Here is an 8,108-nt window from a genome sequence, read left to right on the forward strand (position 1 = left end):
ACTGCTGGTGTGGGAGGCAGGCAGGGAGGAGGGTGTGGCCTGGAGCCCAGGGAAAGCAGCCCTGAGGGGCAGCACAACAGCCCTTGAAGGCATCCCTGGGTTTTGTATGTCCCTTCCTTACCGAGGGGACCTGCCTCTCCTTTCGGGTGTTGAGCTGTGAGCTGAATCTGGGGTTTGTGGGTGGTGGGAGGAGAGGTCAAAACAGGAAAGTACGGCGCTTCCCAGAAGCACCTGGAGGTCTGTGTCCTAAGGAAAACCAGAACCGTGAGCTAGACAAGGAGGGCCGCTGCCTCCTCCTCCCCGGGGAAGGGAAGGCAGGTCGGACCGTGCAGGCGGGGGGCCAGAGAGGAGGCCTGGGAGACACTGGGAGGGGGCCTTATACCAGCTAAAGACGGGGTGCAGGAGGTGGCCCAGGCTGGGAGGCGACAGGGCCAGCTACCCTAGACGTGTTGTTGCTGCTCATTTGATGAAAGAGCTGAAGAATGAGAGGCCGAGAGAGGCAGGGGAAAGCAGAAGAGGGCAGACAGAGAAGAAAAAATCCTGCCCCGGCTTCTGCCCAGAGCAGTCGGAGGACAGGATCTTTCTGAAGTGTCCCCATTTCTCTGGGCACGGAGATGGGGTGCAGGGAAGCCAGCCGTGCTGGGACAGGTCTGAAGGCCTTGTGTGCAGCGGAAGCAAGGGGTGAGGGAGGGGGTGCTTTGGCGAGAGCCCCGTGGTGCCTGCCTGCTGGGCCGGGTCCCACTCCCTGCAGAGGGACTATCAACCTCTCCTCCAGCAAATCCACTCTCAGGGCACAGGTCTCGCATCTGAATTCCCTAAATAACCCACCCCATCCGGGCCTGCTGTTGAGATTTTCCATTACAGATCTGTAAGGTCACATCCCACTTCCACCCTCCTTCTTCCTCCTGGGGTACAGGAAGGGAGGCTAGCAAGGGGGCAGTCATGGCCTTCCCATGTCTCCTCATGGCTCCCTCCACTGATCTTGGATTTGGGCCTGGGGTAGAACCGGCGAAGGAGGAAACCATGAGCGGAAAACAGACACCAGTTCAGGCTCCTGGGTGCAGAGGAGAGACAAGTGGGAAAGAGGCTGCTGGCAGGGATGGCTGGGGCAACCTTGCCCTGGGGTCGGGGTGCACGACATGGGAACTCGGGGTTTAGCAAGCACCTATTCTTAGGTTCTCTTCTGCACAGCCCCCCCTCCCAGGACACAAGGTAAGATAGAAAACTCCATTCCCAGAGCCTGAAGATGTGCAAACCCCAGACGCTGGGCCTGCCTGGCTTTCATCCCCCCACCTTCGCCCCTGCTGGCACCTTCCAGTGGTGCCCAGTACTTCCAAGGGCCCTGGCTCTGGGCCCCGAGGCCAGGCTCAACACCGGAAAGCACTTTGCCCTTCCTCTGCCCATACAGCCTGTTGGGGCACCCTGCCATGTCCTGTACTTGGGCTGCAGCTCAGCCCGAAGGGCACTGCAGCTCATACAGCAAAGGAAAGGGTGGCCAGGACACCCAGGGCCCGTGCTTGACCCAGGCCTCTGTCAACAGCCCCCTGCCGGATGAGAGCCGTGGCTGTAGAAATCTATCTCCTTCTCCCTCACTGTGGACTTCAGACTCCAGCACATAGGCCAGTGTAGACGTCTGGTCCTTTGATGGGGGATGCCTGGGTTGGGCTGCTGCTTCCCGTAAGCATAGCCAGTGGTCCTGTTTATATCCAGACCCTGGAGTAAGAGGAGGAAAGGAGAGAGAGAAAGAAAACAACTTGACGACATGAGGTAGGAAGGCTAGGATGACTGGGCTGAACAGGGGTGGAATGGGGGGGGGGGTTGGGGGTGGCTTGATAAAATTCTAGATCAGAAAGGGGGTTAATCAGTGGTACATGGGTGAGCCCTGATTCCTGTGTGGTTGTGGCAGGATCTGGGAAGCAGGTGTGTGTGTGTGTGTGTGTGTGTGTGTGGTCAGAGACAGGGACAGAGGATGTATGCTTTCCTGTGTGTGTGCGGCACACATCAGTTACCGATGCCAGCAGACTGGCTGTGTGGGTGTGAGGCAGTGTGAATGTACCAGACTGCAATGCCGAAGGAGAAGCTCCCCTAGGGAGGAGAGCAGGACACTCGCCTGGCTGCGTGATCAGTGGACTTGGATGCAGGCGCATGTCTGTTACACAGGTGTGCGCAGGCGTGCGTGCGTGCGTGCGTGTAGTGCGTGTGAAGCCGGGCGTGCGTGTACGTGAGAGGCCATGGGAGAATGTGCATGTGCACAGGCAGGCAGGGGGATGGGGCTGCAGCTCAGCTGCAGATGGGCTTGCAAGGTCTCCAAGAAACAGTTTTGTTTCCTAAGTGACTGGCCTCCTGGGGCCTCCAGCCCAGACTTGAAGGTTGTTTCAAGATCATGAAAGGGGGGTGGGGGGAGAGTGGGAGGGAAGGAAGCGCCAGGAGGCTCCATCACCCCACTGTCCCTCCTCCCGCCCCCTCACCCCACTTCTCTGCCCCTCCCCAGCTCTCCCCTGCTGCCAGCGCTCCCTGGGCCAACTCTTCTCTGCTCCCCTCTTCCCTTCCTTCTGACTCTCCTTCTCCTTCCCTCTTCAGATCCTGCTGTCTTAACACCTGCCACGCCCCCAGGGCCTTCCTGGGTTGTGGGTGGAGCTTTCCTGCTTTCCAGGGGAGGTCGTCTTGGGGTGCCCGGATATGCAAGAGCCCACGATGGCCAGGTGGGGCATGCCTAGTGTCTAAGAAAGATGCCTTCTCACTCTCCCTTGTGCTGTAGCCTCTGCTCCTTCTAGCCCCTCTGACCTCAGGGACACCCGGGGGAAGGCTGGGCCAAAGTAGCTGCTGCCTCAGTTTCCCCACAGGATCATAAGGACTATACTAGCTTTTCTCTCTTCCTGTATTTTCTTTCTGATCTTTCTTTTTGTTCTACTCAAAGCAGATCCTAAGACTCTTCCGGGCCAGCGCTGTGGCGTAGTAGGCTAAGCCTCCACCTGCAGTGCTGGCATCCCACATGGGCGCCGATTTGTGTCTTGGATGCTCTTCTTCCTATCCAGCTCTCTGCTATGGCCTGGGAAAGCAGTGAAAGATGGCCCAAATGCTTAGGTCTCGGCACCCATGTGAGGGACCCAGAAGAAGCTCCTGGCTCCTGGCTTCGGATCGGCTCAGCTCCAGCCATTGTGTCCATTTAGGGAGAGAACCGGCAGATAGAAGACCTCCCTCTTTCTCTCTGCCTCTGCCTCTCTGTAACTCTGCCTTTCAAATAAATAAATAACTCTTTAAAAAATAAATAAATAAACTACGTTATGTAGAACTCAGGAAAATAAGAAGAGAAAAGCACCCAGAGGTAATTTCTTCCGTTTCTTTGCTGCTGCCTCTCCCCATCTCTTTTGCCCTCCTGTCTGTTCCTGGACTTGGATAGCTCCATGTTGGGAGCCTACCTAGACACACAGATGCAAGGCCCTGGGAGAACAAGGAAAGGAGCCAGTGTGACCCAGAAGGCCCGAGTCAACCCCGTCCCCTAGTTGGACGGCTCAAAGTGTTCTGACCCTCCGTATTCCTGCCACCCCTCGCCCATCATGCAGTCTGTGGTTGCCTGCAAATCAGGTGGGCTGAGGTTCGTGCTGTTGGGACCACTCATCACCTGTATCACCTTGGACAAGCCGCTTTTCTACCCTGGCTCGGCATCTTCATCTGAGTGACGAGGAGCAGGTCTAGAAAATCTCTGAGGTCTCTCTCCTGCTCTGACAATCGCAATTTCCATGCTACTTCCTCCTCTGCTCACGGCTCAGCTCAAGTGAGCAGCAGAAGTCACCTGCAGTCGCACCTGTGTGAGAGCTCCCAGTTGGAGAGCTGAGTTCAGGAGTAGAGTCGAGGGGTGGGTGCTCTCGCCTTGTTTCTTAGTGTGACCAGAGAGAGGAAGCTGGTCCCCTGCAACCCCAGGTATGGGAACAGGAAGAGCTTTGTTTTCGGGCAAAGACTACCTTGGTTTCTTATCGAGAGCCAGATAAGATGTGGGACAGGGTTTTGGTATCTTTTGGGCAGAAAGGCAGGGCTAGGGGTGAAGCTGGGGAAATCTGACGTCTCTCGGCTGGTGTTTGATAAGTAAATATCAGATGAATTTGTATTTCTTTCCAGAGATTCTTTGGGCTGAGAAAACTATGTTAAGAGCTATGGGGAGGATGAGGTTAATGGTCCTTGCTGAGTATGGGGGCAAGGGTCACAGCTGGACCCTGTAGGGTTCCTGTTTGCCTTTGATCCCATCTGAGTAGAGAGGGAGCTGGCCAACCTTCCCAGCCCCCAGAGGGAGGTTTGCTTTGGCAGGAGATCTGACCCAACCACTGGCCCAGAGCACCCCACCTCCCTGCTCCCCCTATCAAGAGGCAGCAGGGCTGGCCCCCAGGCTCCTCCTTCTGGCCTCCTTCCTCTCTTACGGGGGCCCCCTCCACTTGGCTCAGGATATAGCTCTGTTTGTCTGCCTGTCTCCTTTGGTGTTCTGGACATCCAGTGAGGACTGGATGCCCAGCAAACATCTGGCACACAGGGCCACGGCCTCCCTTCCACGTGGGGACCCCCCCTTGGAACTTCGGGAAGCTGGCCTCTTCTGTGCTTTGGTTCCTCTGCAGCGTGGGGACCGTTCTCTCTCATGTTCCTGCCCACACGCCCTCACCACCATCCCTGGGGAGACGTGGGTGCCGCTAAGCAACTTGATCATTAGTGCATGCTCTTTTGGGTGCTACTGCTTCATTCAGACATTCCACGAGCATTTGCTGAGCACTTACTGTATGCCCTGTTCAGTGCAAGGTACTGCAGACACAATGACAATCAAGGCAAACAACGTTCCCACGCTCTGGTCCTTGTGTTCAGGATCTCATGCCATTGCGTTACTAAATCCCTCTGCCCAGTCCCTTCACCTGTCCTCCCAAGATAAGCACCTAAGCCCTCTGGGGCTCCTGACCCCCCCCCCCACACACACACACTTCACTACCTCCGTTTCTGCTGAGTGAGGTGTGTGGGCCTGGACTCTCTGGATCTGGTGATTCTCTTTCCATTGTCAGAGCAAAAGCTAGATGCTGGCATAGTGGTGACCACTCTGAAATGGACTGGAGGGAGGGCAGAGACTTACAGGGCAAGACTTGCCCTGCCATTAACTAGCTTTGTGCCCTGGAGTAAGTCCTTTACCTTCTCATCAACCAAGTGTGGGCATTGGCAGGGCCAGGGGTCCCCTCCGCAACTGCACGGTTACATCATTCCCAACTCCCGGGGGTCATGTTTTAATTGGTTTGAAGTGGACCCAGGCATCAGCAGTTTTCAAAAGCTGCCCCGATGGGCCTGGCACTGTGGCTCAGAAGGTTAAGCCTCTGCCTGCAGTGCTGGCATCCCATGTGGGTGCTAGTTCAAGTCCTGGCTGCTCCAGCTCCCTGCCAATGCACCTGGGAATGCAGTGGAAGCTGGCCTAAGTGCTTGAGCCCCTGCACCCATGTGGGAGACCTGGATGAAACTCCTGGGTCCTGGCTTCAGCATGGATCAGCCCCGGCCATTACGGCCAATTGGGGAGTGAACCAGTGGGTGGAAGATCTCTCTCCTTCTCTGTATTTTTGCCTTTGGAAAAAAAAGAAAAGAAAAAAGCTTCCTAGATGGCTGAATGGGCAGACAGGTCTGAGAGGCACTGAGTTAGACTATCCTGAACACCTCAAACTCAGCAGAGGTAGCAGCTTGTGAGCACCTGTGGACTGCATGTTTGTGTCCCCCCAAAACTCTAATGTTGAAACCTTAAGCTCTGATGTGGTGGGGGCTTGGGAGGCAACTAGGTCATGAGTGAGATTGGTGCCCTTACAGAAGAGACACAAGAGAACGCACTTCCTCTTTCTCTGTGCTCTCTGCAGCAAGAAGACGGCCATGTGCAACTCAGCAAGTGGGCCTTCACTAGGTCCTAGCTCCATCGGCACCTTAACCTTGGACTCCACAGCCTCTAGACTGAGGAAGACACTGTGCATTACTTAATTTAATCCTTGTAGCAACTGTTTTACAGATGGGTCACAGATAGGCTGGGCCGGTGCTGTGGCGTAATGGATAAAGTTACTGCTGGCATAGCTGGCATCCCATATGGGTGCCGGTTCAAGTCCAGCTGCTCCATTTCTGATCCAACTCTTTGCTATGGCCTGGGAAAGCAGTAGAAGATGGCCTAAACATAGGGCCCCTGCACCCGTGTGGGAGACCCAGAAGAAGCTCCTGATTCCTGGCTTCAGATTGGTGCAGCTCTGGCTGTTGTGGCCATCTGGGGAGTGAACCAGCAGATGGAAGACCTCTCTCTCTCTCTCACTCTCTCTCTCTCTCTGCCTCTGTAACTCTGCCTTTCAAATAAATAAAATAAAATAATCATAAAAAGAGAAACAGAAAAGCACACAGACCCTAGATAACTAAGCTAAGTAGGGGAGCTGGGATTCAAACCTGGTCAGTTTGTTTGCAGGGTCTGCACAGTTAGCTTCTGAGCCATAAGGATTCAGAGAAGGATTTTCTCTGAGTTCTTGTCTCCAGGAACGCATGAGCAGAAACTCCAGACTGCCAAGGTGACAGTGAGATATGCTCTTGAAAGATAATGAAGGGGCTGGCGCTGTGGCACAGCGAGTTAATGCCCTGGCCTGAAGTGCTGGCATCCCATATGGGTGTTGGTTCGAGTCCTGGCTGCTCCACTTCTGATCCAGCTCTTTGCTGTGGCCTGGGAAAGCAGTAGAAGATGGCCCAAGTCCTTGGGCCCCTGCACCCAGGTGGGAGACCCAGAAGAAACTCCTGGCTCCTCTTGGCTTCGGATCGGTACAGCTCTGGCCATTGCAGCCAACTGGGGAGTGAATCAGCAGATGGAAGATCTCTCTTTCTCTGTCTCTACCTCTCCTCTCTCTTTGTAACTCTGACTTTCAAATAAATGAATACATCTTTAAAAAAAAGAAAAAGAATGAAGAAGGAAACTTGCTGACATGGAGCATCTGTGTTGACCTGGGCACTGCTGGCTGCTGGTTGCCTGCCACTGGGTCAGTTCTCAGCTGGAAGAATCGGGAAGGTTTTCGCGGAGCAGGTGTCTAAGTTGGGCCTTGACAGATAGGATGTGGCTTAGGGAGATGGAGGAGAGAGACCAGTGTGAGCGCTGACACAGGGGCTGGAACTCTCAGTGCACAAAGTGATAGGAGCCAGCTGGAAACGGGCGGGCAGAGGGCTTTGTACGGCATGCCAAGCGCCATTCTAAAAGCAAGTGTTCCTAAAAGGCTCTCCTGATAAGCAACCACCTGGGTGCTTGTTAAAACTATGGAGCAGCAGGCACTTCTCTTAGATACTGATTCACGAGGGTGAGGGTGGGGAGTGGGAGTCTGTATTTTTACCACCAGGCTAGTTGGAGAAATATTGCTAGAAACAATTTGGAGCCATTTGAAGTTTGTGAGCAGAGGAGTAAGCTCACTCAAATCATGTTCTAGGAGAGCTCATCTCAAATCGGGGTGTGCACGCAGACATGGGCTGCAGGGGAGACAGCTAGGGGTCACAGGCGAGGGTCTGGCGTGAGACAGTGGCGACGACAGAGAGAAGGGAGATGGGTGGGTGACGGAGATCTTTGGGAGGTGGGATTTCAGGGTATGGCAGCTGATGGGATGGCAGGGTAAGCCGGGAGAGGGCAAGGTAATAAGAGGCTAGAAACAAGTAGTCCCAGATTTCAGATGCCAGGGGACACTTCGCTGTCCACTCAGAGGTCCCTGATGTGAACTTTGAGAAAACTGTTTCCACAATGGGTTGAGTTTTGGAAATAAAATCATGAAGGCTTGAGGAGTGTGAGGTGAGCAGGCTGAGGGACGGGTTAGGTGACCCTGATTCAAGAGAGAAGAAACAAGAAGGTTGAGAGACAGAAAGAGAGCGCGCTCGGAGGGGCCACCTCTACCCTCTGTGGCTAGTGGTCCCCTCTGTGTCTTTTTTTTTTTTTAAATTTTTTGACAGGCAGAGTGGACAGTGTGAGAGAGAGACAGAGAGAAAGGTCTTCCTTTGCCGTTAGTTCACCCTCCAATGGCCGCCGCGGCCGGCGCACCGCGCTGATCCGATGGCAGGAGCCAGGTACTTATCCTGGTCTCCCATGGGGTGCAGGGCCCAAG

At 54.7% G+C, this 8,108-nt stretch overlaps 1 long non-coding RNA gene across 4 annotated transcripts; it reads left to right on the plus strand.

The window, feature by feature from the left end:
* Nucleotides 1-1,404: 1,404 nt before the first annotated feature.
* LOC138850516 (uncharacterized) lies at nt 1,405-3,277 on the plus strand. Of its 4 annotated transcripts, none has more exons than XR_016210492.1 (3): nt 1,405-1,767; nt 2,581-2,702; nt 3,036-3,277. It is a non-coding gene; the product is annotated as an uncharacterized LOC138850516 (long non-coding RNA). The 4 variants fall into 4 exon arrangements; XR_011390343.2 differs by having other exon boundaries at nt 1,461-1,767; nt 2,921-3,277; XR_016210493.1 differs by lacking the exon at nt 2,581-2,702 and having other exon boundaries at nt 1,415-1,767; nt 2,918-3,277.
* The last annotated feature ends 4,831 nt before the right edge of the window (nt 3,278-8,108 follow it).

This window comes from Oryctolagus cuniculus, chromosome 7 (genome assembly GCF_051225735.1).
Source record: "Oryctolagus cuniculus isolate XC-2025 breed Fujian yellow rabbit chromosome 7, ASM5122573v1, whole genome shotgun sequence".
Classification (NCBI taxonomy): Eukaryota; Metazoa; Chordata; class Mammalia; order Lagomorpha; family Leporidae; genus Oryctolagus; species Oryctolagus cuniculus.